The 15412-nt window shown below is 51.8% G+C and overlaps 1 long non-coding RNA gene across 1 annotated transcript; it reads left to right on the top strand.

Moving 5' to 3' along the window:
- The first annotated feature begins 1775 nt into the window (after window positions 1-1775).
- Window positions 1776-12442, top strand: LOC311596281. The gene is made up of 3 exons (XR_014778795.1): window positions 1776-1973; window positions 2832-2916; window positions 11470-12442. It is a non-coding gene; the product is annotated as an uncharacterized lncRNA (long non-coding RNA).
- The last annotated feature ends 2970 nt before the right edge of the window (window positions 12443-15412 follow it).

Genomic DNA, 15412 nt, shown 5'->3' with positions numbered 1-15412 from the left:
GAGGTGGGGTGGGGGATGGGGAGGTGGGGTGGGGTGGGGGATGGGGAGGTGGGGTGGGGTGGGGGATAGGGAGGTGGGGTGGGGTGGGGGATGGGGGCCACACGCAAACAATAGCAGTGACATTTGGACTTCTCTTTAAGCACCAGAACTCTTCCCGTTGGATGAGCTGGGCGGTACATTGCCTGCCCAGGCAAAACTGAGAGAAAACAAAACAAACAAACAACAACAACAAAAACACAGGATGTCCATTTAAATACAAACTTTTGTAAGAATTTCACCACACATCAACACAAGACCTGCTTATCCCAAAAGGAGTTTGTCAGCCACCAACATCGAAGGTTATAACAGACATCTTTTTTTATTTGCTGTATCTGGCAATTCCAGGAAAGAACAGGAGCAAAGAGCAAAATGTGGCTCGGGAGCAAAGAGGCACAGGAGGCTCGTGGACAGTGGAGAGCTGTGGTCACCAGAAGCCAAACTGGCAGGTCCTGGCTTGGCTGGGATCACAGCGCAGCTGCCAGCCAGCAAGGCTCTTGGCTGTGGTGACGTCTCTTTCTCCCAGGATCACTTTGTTGCCAGCTGGAAACATCTAGCCGAGTGTTTGGGTTCTCCCCTCCTTCCCGGGCCTCCCCTCTGGCCAGTATTCATTCTGAGTGAGTAGCATGCTTTTCCTGAAAGGCTCGCATGTGCCAGGCACCGTGGTGGCACAGGGCATGTGCTGGCCCATGGAGTGAGCATAGTCTTTGACTGTTGTGGAACTTACAGCTACACTCCTCAAAACATCTTTTGAAGGGAGATAGCCCAGTTGTTAAGAGCAGGCGCTGCTCTTGCAGAGGACCGAGTTCAGTTCCCAGCACCTACAGGACAGCTAGCAGCTGCACCTGTGGTTCTGTGGGATCTGATGCTCTCCTCTGACCTTCTCCGGCACTGCATACTCAAAGTACACAGACAACCATGCTGGCAAAGCCCCATATGTGTAAAATAAAAGTAAATTTAAAAAAACTTTGACAGAATATATGTTGTCGGTGGGGTAGGGACTTGAAGTGCGCACGCCGACAGACGAACACAATTTCTCCTTTAAGTAAAAAGCTATTCTGAGTGTGGTAGCTCATGTCTTTATCTCAGCACTGGGGAGGCAGAGGCAGACTCTATGAGTTTAGGGCTAGCCTGCTCTACATAGTGAGTTCCCGAACCAAAATAAATAAATAAATAAATAAATAAATAAATAAATAAATAAAATTCTTGTCTCAAAAAAAAAAAAGCTATTTCAAGACCCAAGTTCAGTCACTACCACCCACACAACAGCCAGTAACTCCTCTAGCTCTGGGGAATTTGATGCCCTCTTCTGGCTTCAAAGAGTAAAGAGTGCACCTAATCACCACACACACACACACACACACACGCACGCACGCACGCACGCACGCACGCAGGCACGCATGCACGCACACACACGCACACACACATGCATACAGACACACGTGCACTCACTCTCGAGCACACATGAACACACACACAGTTTAAAAATTTATAAAGCACATTGTTTGAGAGAAGGGAAATTCTGGGCCAGAGCCTCTGAGGAGTCCTCATGGATAAAGTGTTTGGAGAGGGAAGGTTTGCTCATCTGGTGGAGAAACAGGGCGTACTCCAAATACAGTCACCTCAAAACAAACATGTTGTTTCTGCTCAAGCTGACGATTGGCTGTGGCTGTTAGGCAAGTGCCATCTTCCTATTTAGCAAGTGCCCCAGATCAGCCCAGCGAGGTCAGTATGTCACCACCGTTCCACCTGACAGGTGGAAAGGCAGCGCTCACTGGGTGTGGAGTGATTTGACTGTGTCTAGCCGGTAGCTGGCTGGTGGCAGAGCCGGCATGGAAGTGAGGCTTTGAGGCTACAGGCCTCACACTGATGACCTACCCACAATGCTGTAGACATGGGAACGGTGTCTGTGCCACCAGGCCTGGAGCTGCCAGAAGGTAAATGTCACCAGGGCACTGGTCTTCATCACCTCTTTCTTAGCCTAAAAGTGGGCCTTGGGGCAGGGGGAGGGGGGGCAGAGAGAGAGAGAGAGAAAGAGAGAGGAGAGAGAGAGAGAGAGAGAGAGAGAGAGAGAGAGAGAGAGAGATTGTTTTGTTTTTTTCTCTGAGACATGGTTTCTCTGTGTAGCCCTGGCTGTCCTGGACTAACTTTGTGGACCAGGCTAGCCTCAAACTCACAGTGATCCACCTGCCTCTGCCTCCTGAGTACTGGGGTTAAAGGCGTGCGCCACCATGCCCGGCTGATCAGCTTGGTTTTGAATTCTCAGAGATCTGCTGTGTTTACTGGCTGAGTGATAAGATTAAAGCCTTGCACCACCACTTTCAGCTGGATAGAGTCTCTCTTCTTTTCTTTTCTTTCTTTCTTTCTTTTTTTTTTTTTTTTTTTTTTTTTGGTTTTTCAAGACAGGGTTTCTCTGTGTAGCCTTGGTTGTCCTGGACTCACATTGTAGATGATGCTAGCCTACATGCTAGCCTCAAATTCACAGTGATCTGCCTGCCTCTGCCTCCCAAGTACTGGGATTAAAGGCCTAGGCTACCACGCCCAGCACTGGGACCTAGTGCTCAGAGGTTCAGCTAGTCTTTTCTCTACCTTCCCTGCACTATAGTATAAGCTCCTGTCACCTGTGGTGGCTTCAATAAGAATGGCCCGATAGGCTCACATATTCGAAAGCTTAGTCACCAAGGAGTGGCACTGTTTGAAGGGATTACAAGGATTGGAAGGTGTGGCCATGTTGGAGGAAGTGTGTCACGGGGTAAAAAGCTCATGCGACACCCAGTCTCTCACTCTGCCTACAGATCAGGACGGAAAGCTCTCAGATACGGCTGCAGCGCCTGTCGGCACACCACCACACTCCCTGACATGGACTGAGCCTCTGAAACTGTAAGCCAGCCCACAGCCAAATGCTTCCTCTTATAAAAGCTGCCTTAGCTGCCTTGATCATGGTGTCTTCACCACAATAGAACAGTGACTAAGACATGACCAAATGCAGATTTTTAAAAAATGTGCGTACTGGAATGGAACTCAGGTCTTCATGTCTGCACGGCAAGCCCTCTTTTTAAAAATCTTTCTTTCTTAATTTATTTACCTTTAATGTGCATTGGTGCTTTGCTTTCATGTGTCAGATGTAAGATCTTACACAGTGTCAGATCTTGGAGTTACAGACAGTTGTAAGCTGCCATGTGGGTGCTGGGAATTGAACCCGGGTCCTCTTGAAGAGCAGCCAGTGCCTCCAACCGCTGAGCCATCTCTCCAGCCCCAAAGGCAAGCCCTCTTTATGGAGCTCTCTCCCTAATCTGCCAGGAGACTTAAAAGGCATTTGTTCCAGAGTGATAGGAGAGTCGAGCACTCACCGAGTGTCTCTACAGCCTCACCTGTGTGGGAGACCCTCGGACTGCCCAGGAATCCTCCAGTTTGTCTTTTATTTGGTCCCTGGATTGCCAGCAGCCGAATCACCTGTGACCTTGTTAGAAACAGATTTTTCTGGACTTACTTAAACTCTTTAGTGACTCAGAGCCCCCTGCATGTGAGGCCCGGCTGTGCAGTTAGTCAGCCCGCCAGGCCACCCCACCTGTCGAGCTGCTGCCAACTTTCCAGGACCTTGGCTTCATCAAAGAGGCAGGCGGCGGCCGGGTTGGTGTGTTGCTGAGACCAGAATTCGGCCCATCTAGTTCCTGGGGTGTGCTGGAATACTCAACGCATGTGTTTTGAAGAAAGGAACCAGTGGCCCCTGTATTCTCCTCAAGTTTCTGTTCTGTCACCTTGGCTCAGCTAGGTACTGGGATCCTCAGGGACTTGGGACACCAGAAGCATGACAGAGCAGAGGGTTACACTTTATTTCCACTTACGTCTTGGGATGAGCACAGACATGGGGCGCTCACAGCACCCTGGCTCATCACAGTGGCCCATTCCTGTGGTGTAAATCCTTCCACTCTGGGCCCATGGGTTCCGCCCCCCTCCTGCCCCCAACTTTGTTCTCTAGATGCCCCTGGCATGGCAGCCTTGCCTATTGACTTGAGACTCAAAGGGGACTCATTTTTATTTAGTTATTTATTTATTGGTTTTCGAGACAGGGTTTCTCTGTGTAGCCTTGGCTGTCCTGGACTCACTCTGTAGACCAGGCTGGCCTCAAACTCACAGCGATCCGCCTGCCTCTGCCTCCCAAGTGCTGGGATTGAAGGCGTGCTCCGCCATCACGCCTGGCTGGGCACTCCTTTTTAAGCACATATGTAGTTATATCTGTGTGGAAGGACATCAAACAGCACAGAGGGCTTGAAACAGGAAGCCTCTCCACCAGCGGTTCATCCCATCATGAGAGGGATCAAAATCTGGTCTCCTTCCATGACTGCAGGTGGCGGGAATAAAGCAACCAGGGCAGGTGCGGTCACCCTGGGCGTCCACAGGCGCCTGGCGGGGGCCGCTAGAAAGCGCCTCAGCCTAGGGCTGCCTCCTCTCGCCACACCCCTTGCACCTGTCTGGTTCGCTGGTGACACTCCGCAGGTCCCGCAGGTCTTCTGTTGGTTGCTTTTATGCTTTAAACTATGATCGCAGCCACTCGTCTGCTGCTTGTCCTTGAGCAAGGTGCTGTTCTAAGCACTGCGGACCCAGTAATGCCAGAATCTTCGCTGTGGTCCATTGAAGTGACTACTGTTTATGTTCCCACTTTATAGACAGGGAAGCTGAGGCATAGAGGGTTAGGTAACTTGCCCAAGCCTGTAAAAGGCAGAGGTAGGGTTCAAACCTAGACGGTGTGGCTCCAGAATCTACAATTTTTTCTCCTTGGAGAAAGGTCGCCTAGAGTTACTCGGTGCTGGAGGCAGGGGACGGTTATAGCAAATGACACTTGGAGCGTAAGGAGCCTAGTGAGCTGTGGCCGATACAGTTTCGTTGTCCTTAGAAACACCAAGTTAGGGGGAAAGGAGTCTCTACACAAGCCTGACCTGCCTCATCACATAGCAGAAGATCCTTCACGGCTTCTCTGGAGGGCTGGGCAGGCTCCAGGGCCATCCGCCATTAGGAAGACAGTGGACTGAAGGCTTTAACGATCCCACTTCCAGGTGTGTCTGCCTGTGATGGTAATCAAAGATGCTGTGGTGTGAGTTCTCAATCTCACCCATTTCATCATGTGTAGTACTTGGTGAGCCCTTTAAAATGGGAAAGCTTGCCTTTCTTTCTTTCTTTCTTTCCTTTCTTTTCTTTCTTCTTCTTACATGGAAAACTTTGCTTCTATTTAGAGAGGGTCTTACTCTATAGTCCTGACTGGCCTGGAACTAAGTAGACCAGGTTGGCCTCGAACTCACAAAGATCTGCTTGCCTCTGCCTCCTGAGGTACCAGTACTAAAGGCATGTCCACCATGCCCAACCCTATGCTATTTCTTTAGTGACGTTTTTGCCTTTATTTTCTCGGTTGGGTGCTGAACTTCTTGCATTCATTCTCAGTCCCGACTTCTGCCCTTCCCGGCAGCTCCTCTTCTAGAAACGGGCTGCCTCTCCCTTCCATCCCTGTGCCACATGCTCACTGGTAGCTTTGGAACCCAAGATCTTCCTTAACTACTCCTTTCCCTCCTCATCCTGTTTGGGCCACCAGGTACGGTCCCCTACCTGAAGTCTCAGGTTAAAGTGATCATGCAGCGCTGGAATGTTCCATTTCCCTTGGCCAGTTATTCTGGTTTCTTATCTGACTGGTCCACTTGCTTGGTTCTTGGATGGCAGTTCAGTCCACCCTGAGTTGTCAGGCTGTGGCAGCTGGTCAGTCACATCCACAGTCAGAGCAGAGCAGAGCAGAGCAGAGCAGAAGGGTGCCAGCACGCTGAGCACTCAGCCAGCTTTCTCTACACTTACGCAGCCCAGGGCCCACAGCCAGGGACAGGCTGCCCACTTCCAGGCTGGGTCCTCCCAAGTAAAGGAATCAAGACCCTGCACACGGCTTGCCCATGGGGCACCTGATATGCACAGTGCCTCTCTGAGACTCTTTCCAGATGATTCCAGGCTGTATCACGTTAACAATTAAAATGAACCATGACCCTTCCCTTCTCTCTATCCAATAACTACAAGTGTCACTTATTTTTTTTAAATTTACATTTATTTATTGTGTACGTGTGCACTGTGTACAGGTGGGCTCCCATCTGTGGAGGTCAAAGAACAAATTGCTGGGGTTGGCTTGTTTCTACCATGCGGGTCCTGGAGTTTGAACTCGATCCTCAGGTTGGGTGGTAAGCACCTTTACCCACTGAGCCATCTTGCCAACAACCTCCCTTTGTCACTTCGCCCTGCACTTTCTGGGCATCAGACTTTCTGCTTCAAATGGCCGGCCAAGCCACAGCCCTGTCACTGTCATGGCCTTTTCACAGGGAGAGCAGAGTGATGCCACCAGCTACCCTGTGATGCTATCTCTGTCTCCTCTCTGTCTCTGTCTCTCCCTCTATCGCTCCCTCCCCAGGGTTGGGACCCTCCCTGCATAACAGGAGCCAAGGGCGGAGCCTCATTCACCAGCCCTGCAGTCATTCCTTGGGCCAGCATTCCCTCATGTGGAGCCTTATCTACTAGACATGAGAAACTAAAAAGAAAAGAAGGTGTGGTGCTAACCCTCCGGCCCCCAGGATGGGGACTGTAAATACACGTCGTTTTCCCAGGAGCAAGCAAAATAATCCCACTTTTCCCTCTGCCCAGCCCTGAGCTTCCGTTGAATTTCATCCGTGTGGTCCAGGGCCGGTCTCTGGGTTAGACTACTGCCTGCTAAGGGCTTGGTGAGCGGGTGTGTGAGTGGATGGGCGAGCGCTGGCCAGCTCCAGTACCGCAGGCGACCAGTTGCCTCCGACCTCCCAGTGCACAGCAATCTCTTCTTATCCTCAACTTCATTTCCCCATTTCTGTTCCCCATGGTCAACTTAAGTCCAGAAATATTAGTCAGAAAATTCCACAAATAAGTAATTCTAAAGTTTTCAGCAACTTTTATTTTCTCTTAAGATTGTCCTCCCCACCCCACCCCACCCCCCCTTTTTTTTAACATTGTTAATATTTTACTGTCCCTAATTTAAAACTTGAGCATAGGTAGGTGGGAAAGGGCCCTGATGCTGGGCTCATGCTGCCTGTGTTCTCAGGGTTCTGTGGGGGGTGAGGGGTGGGGGTGGTGAGGGGGGCTGAGGGGGCTAAGGGGCTGAGGTGTGGGGGGGTAAGGAGGGGATGGGGTGAGGGGTGGGGGGGTGAGGGGTGGGGGTGGTGAGGGGGGCTGAGGGGGCTAAGGGGCTGAGGTGTGGGGGGGTAAGGAGGGGATGGGGTGAGGGGTGGGGGGGTGAGGGGTGGGGGTTGGGGGGGTAGGAAGGCAGGGGGGTGGGAAGATGGGGGGGTAGTTAGGATACATTCCTGTGGACTAGAGGGTATTGTGTCATGGGATCACAGAGAGCCTGAGACCCATGAGAAGGACAGACCACAGTTCTCTGCAGCCTTCCCTCTTCTTCAGCAGCCCCACCCTGGGGAAAGAGGTGGCACCACACCAGGAGACCTGGCTGAGAGGGCTGGGCCCAGTGACTTCCAGATCAAAGAGAGCCAGCCCAAGAAATGTGGTCTCATTATGGAATAGATGGGGTTAGGGAAAGCTCTGGGGTCCAAGGCCTTGCTGCTAATGCATTTCAGGCCCAAAGAAAGGAAATGCTTAACTCTGGGGCCTGGGCTCAAATGCCAGTTCTATAAGCCAGGGTGAGGTGATCACAGTGCTGTGAGGATGGTAAAGGGTTAAACTGATCTGCAAGACTACTGTCCCATGGTGGCTGGCTTTGGAAAGTCTAGTTTTCCTGGACTAGGAAACCAGGTCTTAGTGTGGGGCCCCAGGCAGAGGAGGCAGGCTCTCAACCCACCCCCAACCCCGTCCTTGGTCTTGTGTAGCGGGACTTGGCTGCTGGTATAGACTTGGGGTTCAGTCAAGTGTTCATAACAGGAACCAGGGCTGACACGTGCTTCAAGCAGGACACAGGAAGCCACTGCAGGAAGCACAGGCAGAGCCCAAGAGCCCGGGCAGCAGCCACCCCGCTCAGCCCTGCCAGTGGCTCTTGGCAGGAAGTCAGCTGGAGCAGTGGGAGAGGGAGAGCCCAGTTGGCAGGGTGTCCAAGGCTAGGACTCTGGGCTTGCAGCGCCCGGGAGCTTACGATATTGGTCCCTACTTGTACAGTCTCTACTGCTGGGGCCTGAGTGCATTATGGCACGGGAACGGGGTGAGCCTTGGGGAATCGGTTTGGGGAGGGGAGTCTGGAGAGTGGATGCCAGGACCAGAAGGCTCTGCTATCATGGGGGACCCATGACTACTATTTGGGGTGAGCCTCTGGTCTCATCTAAGCTTTCCAAGCTGTGTGCATAGAAGGTCCAGGGGAGGCCACAGGAGTGTGGGTGGCTAGGCAGGCAGTAGGGGAGGGTTGGCAGCTCCTGCCACCTTCCTGAGCATGAGGCAGGTCAACGTGTCAAGGCCAGATACCTCTTTGCTCCCATGGGGGACTCTGGTAGACACTGCTGCAGCTCCCCCGTCCTCAAGGGCAAGAGGGGGGCAGAGCCTAAGTCTCCCACACTCTTGGAAACAACAAAAGGACAAAGTTCTGTCAGGACTCTATCACCAACTCAGACCCCGTTCTGACTGTGTGTGACACTGTGGGCGAATGGGTGCGTGCTTACTTGAGAGAGTGGGGGCTTTATGAGTGTGCATGTGTACATGCGTGAGCATATGAGGCAAGAGCGAGCATGTGGGAGCACGGCATGTGGATGTGCTAGTGTGTGACACGTATACATCTATGCAAATGGGATGTGGGGTGTGGGGCTGTGGGTGTGAAAAGGGTTTATAGTGGTGTATAAGTGTGTGTAAGCGGATCCCCAGGTGGTGGGGCCTTCCGGTTGAAGAACGCACGTGACTCACGCAGTGGGCCCTGCTGCTGTTTCCTGGGTGATGGCTGGTGAGAGGAAGAGACTGTTTTTACAGGGCTCAGGCTCGAGGTTCTTGAGTGAGTCCTTTCTGTCTAAAAGGACCGACGGCTTCTAGGCTCTGTCTTCCCTGCTGACCCATCCCTCGAATACACGTGTCCCATACAGGCCATGGGGCTCTGTGGTATTCCAAGGAGTTGGCCCGTCCCCAGCCTTCAATCTGGGCAGTGCACACCTTTTTCTTTCTTTCTTTCTTTCTTTCTTTCTTTCTTTCTTTCTTTCTTTCTTTCAATACACACCTAGGGGATTTACTCTGTATACTGGCTATCATGTTTGCATCATACATACAATTTAATTCACCTAAATGAAAAAAATTGTAATTAACCAAAATTGTTTATGTCTTTGGGCCTGGAGGCAACCCTGAGGAGTGACGCCCTGAGATGTGGGCACAGCCAAGCACATGACCCCAGAGCCTCTGATCCAGAGGGAAATGGCAAAGGCGCCTGCCCCACAACAGGATGATGCTCAGAGGGGTGGTAAGGCCTTCCTTGGGGCACCAAATGTGGGTGGCAACCATATGCAGATGTCCACCCCGGCTTCCACCATAGTTATGGCCTGAAACTGCTCCCCTACAGAGAGTGCTCCTGTTAAGATCAGCTAGCCCCATTGTTTTCTTCACTGTGTCAATAACCCTGCCTCCTTGTCTGTCTCTGTCTGAAATAACCCCACCTCCTTGTCTGTCTGTCTGAAACAACCCTGCCTCCTTGTCTGTCTGTCTGTCTGTCTGTCTGTCTGAAACAACCCTGCCTCCTTGTCTGTCTGTCTGTCTGTCTGAAATAACCCTGCCTCCTTGTCTGTCTGTCTGTCTGTCTGAAACAACCCCACCTCCTTGTCTGTCTGTATGAAATAACTCTGCCTCCTTGTCTGTCTGTCTGAAATAACCCCGCCTCCTTGTCTGTCTGTCTGTCTGAAACAACCCCGCCTCCTTGTCTGTCTGCATGAAGTAACTCCGTCTCCTTGTCATCCCCTTAAAGACCGTATATATCAAGTGTGACAGGGTCAGCCCTTGGAGCCACTGGACTCTGAATTTAGCTGCTGGCTCCTCTGCTCACTAGGTGGTAGGACCTTGGAGAAGTCACATTGTCCTCTGGAACCTCAGTTTCTTCCTCTGTACAATGGGTTACCGCATGGAAGTGCCAGGAGAGGCAAGCCATCTTCAGTCAAGTCTTACAGTCCTTAGAAGAAGTCACAGACACAGCTGGGTCAGGCAGGAATGCCTCTCCCTAGCCAGGCATCTGCTCCTACAATAGTGGGTACAGACCTAGACTATTGTCATCATTCCAGAAAGTTCTATGGGTGAGCAGTGTTGAGGAACCTTGTCATGAAGACAGAATGGGACAGTCTGGTCAAGAGTTTGGCTCAGTCTGGGTCTGAACCAATGCTACCAGTGCCTCTTTGGGCATCTTTTTCATCCAAGGCTGGCTTAGGGACCAGGACATTCCTTGGGTCAGGCATGGCTGCTCCCCGACTCCTCCTTCAGCGCTCCACCTCACCTCCCCTGTCATAGCACCCACAGGAGCTGTGTCAGGCCTGGCACACGATGGGGGCTTTTTGTAAACCCAGATCTTGGGCAGCTCGGAAGTGCCTGCTACTCCAGCTGCGGGAGGTGCCATGGGCCCTGGATTTTTTAGGCACCTGCACACATGTGGTGTTCACTCACACAGACTACATATACATATACGTATACGTACACATCATACACATATACACACATAAATACATTCTAAAAAGGAAGACGGGGACTAGAGAAATAGCCCAGTGGTTAGGGCACCGGCTGCTCTTCCGAAGGACCCGGCTTCAGTTGCCAGCCCCACATGAGGGCTCACAGCCATCTGCAACTCTAGTTCCAGAGACCCAGTGCCCCCTCTGTGGGCACCAGGAATGTACATGGTGCCCAGACATACCTCAGGTTAATCTAGCCAGGAAGCCAGGGTGGAGTCTGGATTCTGCCTCCCTGTGAAGTCGCTAAGTGGCTTTAATCTTTAGCCACCAGCCAGGAGCCCGGGCTCTAGCTGGCTCAGGCTCGTGGTGAAGTAATTTGGGGGAGAGGGGAGTTGTCCCACCTCTTGGATTCTCTTGATCTGGGTCCTCAGTGTGTCTGCTTGCTTTGTTAACACCCAGTAGACATTTTCAGGGTTGCCTCGGCAAAAGCCAAGCGCGCAAGGGCCTCAGTCCGTCCCATTGGTTATACCAAGGAGCTGCTCTCAAAACCTTGGACTCAGCTGAGGAGGCCAGGAAAGCACTTATGCCCAAGCACTGCGCTCCCCAAGGGGCTGTTTTGGCCTGAACTTTGCCTGGCGTGGATCAGCTGAAAGGGGAGCCAATTGCTCCAGCTTTGACAAAAAGCTGGCCTAGCACGATGGCCTCAAGCCAACCATCGCCACTGTTTGGCTCAGGAGAACTGCTCTCTGACAGGAAGTCTTTAAACTCTACAACAGTGGGGATCATGAGTTGACAGTCCGGCTTCCTACTCCAGGGAGCTTGTCTGGCAACCCAGCCCTCTACAAGGAGAACACCGTTCTACCTGAGAACGCCAAGGGGCTCTTTATCAGCGGAGTCTGGGAAGACAACACTTGCCACAACTGCCCACTGCTCATCTTAGCTGTTCCTCTGGGCATGATGCATACAGTGGGGCCGGGAGGCCATAATCTCCAGGGATGGACTTTTTCAGAAAGCGTCTCTGATCTCCAACTCTGGGAGCAGACCTCCCACCATCCTGTCAGGAAACCCTGAAGAATGAGGTTTCCCTTTGGTGGGGCTGTGTCTCTTCTGTCCTGTAATTGTTCTCAACAAAGGCTCCCTCATCTTCTGGCCCCATTCCCTCCCGGAAGAAGCAGGACTTGGAGGACTCCTCCAGACAACACTGATGGGGAATGTCTTTAGAAAACTCTGAATTCTTACACAGGAGACAGCACGCATCAACAACTCTCAGGAGAGTTTCCTCGATGACTTGCTCACTCAGATTGTGAGTATGTACATGTGTGTAACACATATGTATGTGTGTGGTTGTCAGAGAACCACCTCAGGTGTTTTTCTTCAGGAATTATCCACCTTGGGTTTTGTTTGTTTATTTGTTTGCTTGAGACAGGTTTCTCTGTGTAGCCTTGGCTGTCCTGGAACTTGCACCATAGACCAGGCTGGCCTCAAACTCACAGAGACCCGCCTGCCTCTGCTTCCTGAACGCTGGGATTAAAGACGTGAGCCACCACTATGGCTCCTCCCACCACACTTTCATTTTGTTTGTGTGCATGTGTGCATGTTTATGTGTGTGGGCGCATGCTTACCATGGCACCCATGTAGAGGCACCCAGAGGAGTCAGATCTGTCTACCATGTGGGTCGTGGGCACTGAATTTGGGTTCCTGGGCTTAGTGGCAAGCACCTTTGCCTGAGCCATCTCATGGGCCCTGCCGCCTCTCACTGGCCTGCAGCCCACCAAGTAGGCTGGTCTGGCTAGGCACCAAGCCCCAGACACCTGCCTCTTTCCATCTCCTCAGCTGTGGAATCACAAGGGACCTTTAATGCAGGCACTAGGCACTGGGCAGCACTCACGCTGCCGCAGCCTTCTTCCCAGCCCCGGAGCATCTCACTGTTCCAGTGTCAGGAAAAGAGGAGCGAGCGAAGCGTGGAGTCCACCGTCTTCACCTTTTTTCCTCACAGGATGCAGGGAGGAAAGAAATGGGTTAATATTTACAATGTGATGTGTTAGTTGAAAGAGTCATGGGAAATAAAGCACAGCGAATCGGGGCGGGTGGAGCAGGGCCATCTTTTGTTAGGGTGGCTGGGGAAACAGGCTCAAGAAAGCTCACCAGGTAACAAAGCATCCTAGACGCTCAGTGATCCCCCTGCCCACAGCATCTTAAGAATCAGAGTTTCTTTTTTTTTTTTTTTAAGATTTATTTATGCATTATGTTTGCTTGTTTTGTTTTTTAAGGTTTATTAATTATTATGTGCATAGTGCTCTACCTGCATGTACACCTGCAGATCAGAGAGGCCATCAGATCACATTATAGATGGCTGTGAGCCACCAAGTGGTTGCTGGGAATTGAACTCAGGACCTCTGGAAAAGCAGTCAGTGCTCTTAACCTCTGAGCCATCTTTCCAGCCTGATAAGAATCAGAGTTTCAAATGCCCGCCTAGGAGTCCTGTGTGTGAGTCACACCCTCTCCAGTGAGATGAATGCTCCCGCCTTCTGGCAACGAGCCACAGAACATGTGTGTTGTGGTAAAGATGAGCAGGTCGTGGTCATCTCTGAAGCCACCCTGGTCAAACCTGGGGCTAATGGCAAGCTTTGCCCATGTGGTCATGGGGTTGGTCACAGCAATGAACTCCGCCCCGCCCCGCCCTGCCACTGTTCAACTCTTGCTCTCCTAACTCGTCTGCCTCCTAAAAGGATAAAGTGCAGGATCCTTCGTGGCACTGACCAGCGAGACTTACAGACCCTAATCGGGGTCCACAGGCTGCGCCCAGTCCCCAGGGAGGCAGAAGCCAGGCAGCCTGGAGCAGAGAGACAGCTGCCTTGGTCCTTGTGAGTCTAGGTTTTCTCATTTGTAAAATAAACGTCTCTGTGTTAAGAAGCCGCAGAAGCCTCTGGCACAGCTAGACACTTGACAGGTGTCAGGGGCTTGAACCCCTTGAACAGAAATCTCAGGCTAACCCCCTTGAGCTCTGATTCTTCATCTGTGAAGGAGGAATCAAAGTGTTGGCGATAACAACAGTAAAACTGCCTGGCACAGGGCCTGGGGCTGGGAGGCATGTGGCCCGTATACACTAGGAGGACATCTACAGCGTGTAGGTTTTTGTCAGTGTGACACTAGCTAGTGTTATCTGGGAAGAAAGAATCTCAATTGAGAAAATGTCTCCGTCAGATTGGTCTGTTGGCTAGTTGTGGGACATTTTTGTGATTAATGGTTGACGTGGGAGAGCTCGGTCCGTTGTGGGTGGTGCCACTCCTGGGTTGTAGAAGAAAGCAGGCTGAACAAGCCGTGAGGTGAAGTCAGGAAGGGCGCGATCTACGGCCTCTGTGTCAGTCCTCGACTCGGCTTCCCTCAGTGATGAATTACACGCCGTAAGCGGAAACAGTCTCTGCTCCCCAGGTGGCTTTTGGCATCACAGAGATAGAGAGCAACCAGAGTGGCACCCCAGGAGTCAGCAGGAGTCAGGTCCACCAAAGCTGTGTGTGCCCTAGGGAAGCCTCTCAGGCTTGGCCAGGGAACGGATGGGGACAGAGGAAGTGGGCAAGGCTTTCTGGATGATGCACAGCTTTAAGTTCTGGTTTCGGAACTGAGGTTTACAACCCGGGGATGGATGCACCAGCTGGAAGGTCACGTGCAGTGACAGCAGTGGCACCAAGTAGAGGTTACTCATAAGTGCAGACTCACGGCCGGCACTTCCCCTGTGAGCCTTCCCGGCTGCTGACTCATGCTCACCCAGGAAGCAAGGGCTGCCTGGGACCTGTTAACAACAGTCTTGTCTTGGGGTACTGTTAACAGCCTTGTCTTGGGGTATACACACCCTGACTCTTCCTCGCGTCTTCTGAATGGGAGCCTAATGTCTTGCCTCTCATCCTTCTTGGCCCCCTAACACCAGCTGGCTCCCCAGAGACAGCAAGTTCACTTGGGTGCTGACTAGAAAAGTGGATTTCAATCTTCCTAATGCTGCTGCAACAGTTTAGTACAATTCCTCATGTGGTGGTGACCCCCAACATAAAATTACCTTTGTTGCTACTTCAGGACTGTAATTTTGCTACTGTTTTAATCATAACATAAATATCTGATGTGCAGGGAGTCTGATATGTGAGCCCCATGGAAAGGTCATTTGATCCCCAAAGGGGTCAAGACCCACAGGTTGAGAACCTATGGACCAGAGCCTAAAAGGTTCTGAACTTCTAGATTTATTGAGATTTTAAGACGGTGGCCTGTTAACTTCAGTTAGAGGGCAAGGCATGTTTCTGTGGTGTTCTCAGAGGGAAGCCATGAGACCCCAATCCAGCATCTTCTCAGGGGTGCAAAACCCCCTCCCCCTGTGAAAATGTCCCTATGCCTAGCAGGGAGGAGGGGCAGAAGCCGTGTGCAGTGGCGTGCTGTTTGCTCCTGAAGTGTGCAGCAGCGTGCTGTTTGCTCCTGAAGTGTGCCTGTCAGGCCGGGCTCTGCACACCACAGAGCATATGAAGTGGCCCAGCAGACGAGGCAGCAGAGCTGTGTGTGGCAGGGACACTGTGGCTGCTCCACTGACCACACTTCCTCAAGGAGCCACCTGAACGGGCCTGAAGAGATGAGACCAAAACTTGATCCGCTTTGGGGAGTAGCTCTATTCTCTGTGTGCGTGCGTGCGTGTGTGTCCCACGTGTGCCTGTGTGTGAAAGCCAAACATCAACCTTGAGTGTCATTCCCCGGGTACCATCCACATCAGTTTTTGAGAT

Source organism: Acomys minous (assembly GCF_964271855.1).
Source record: "Acomys minous genome assembly, chromosome: 1".
NCBI lineage: Eukaryota > Metazoa > Chordata > Mammalia > Rodentia > Muridae > Acomys > Acomys minous.
The sequence above is the reverse complement of the archived record's forward strand: the minus strand, read 5'-3'. Positions and strand labels throughout refer to the sequence as shown.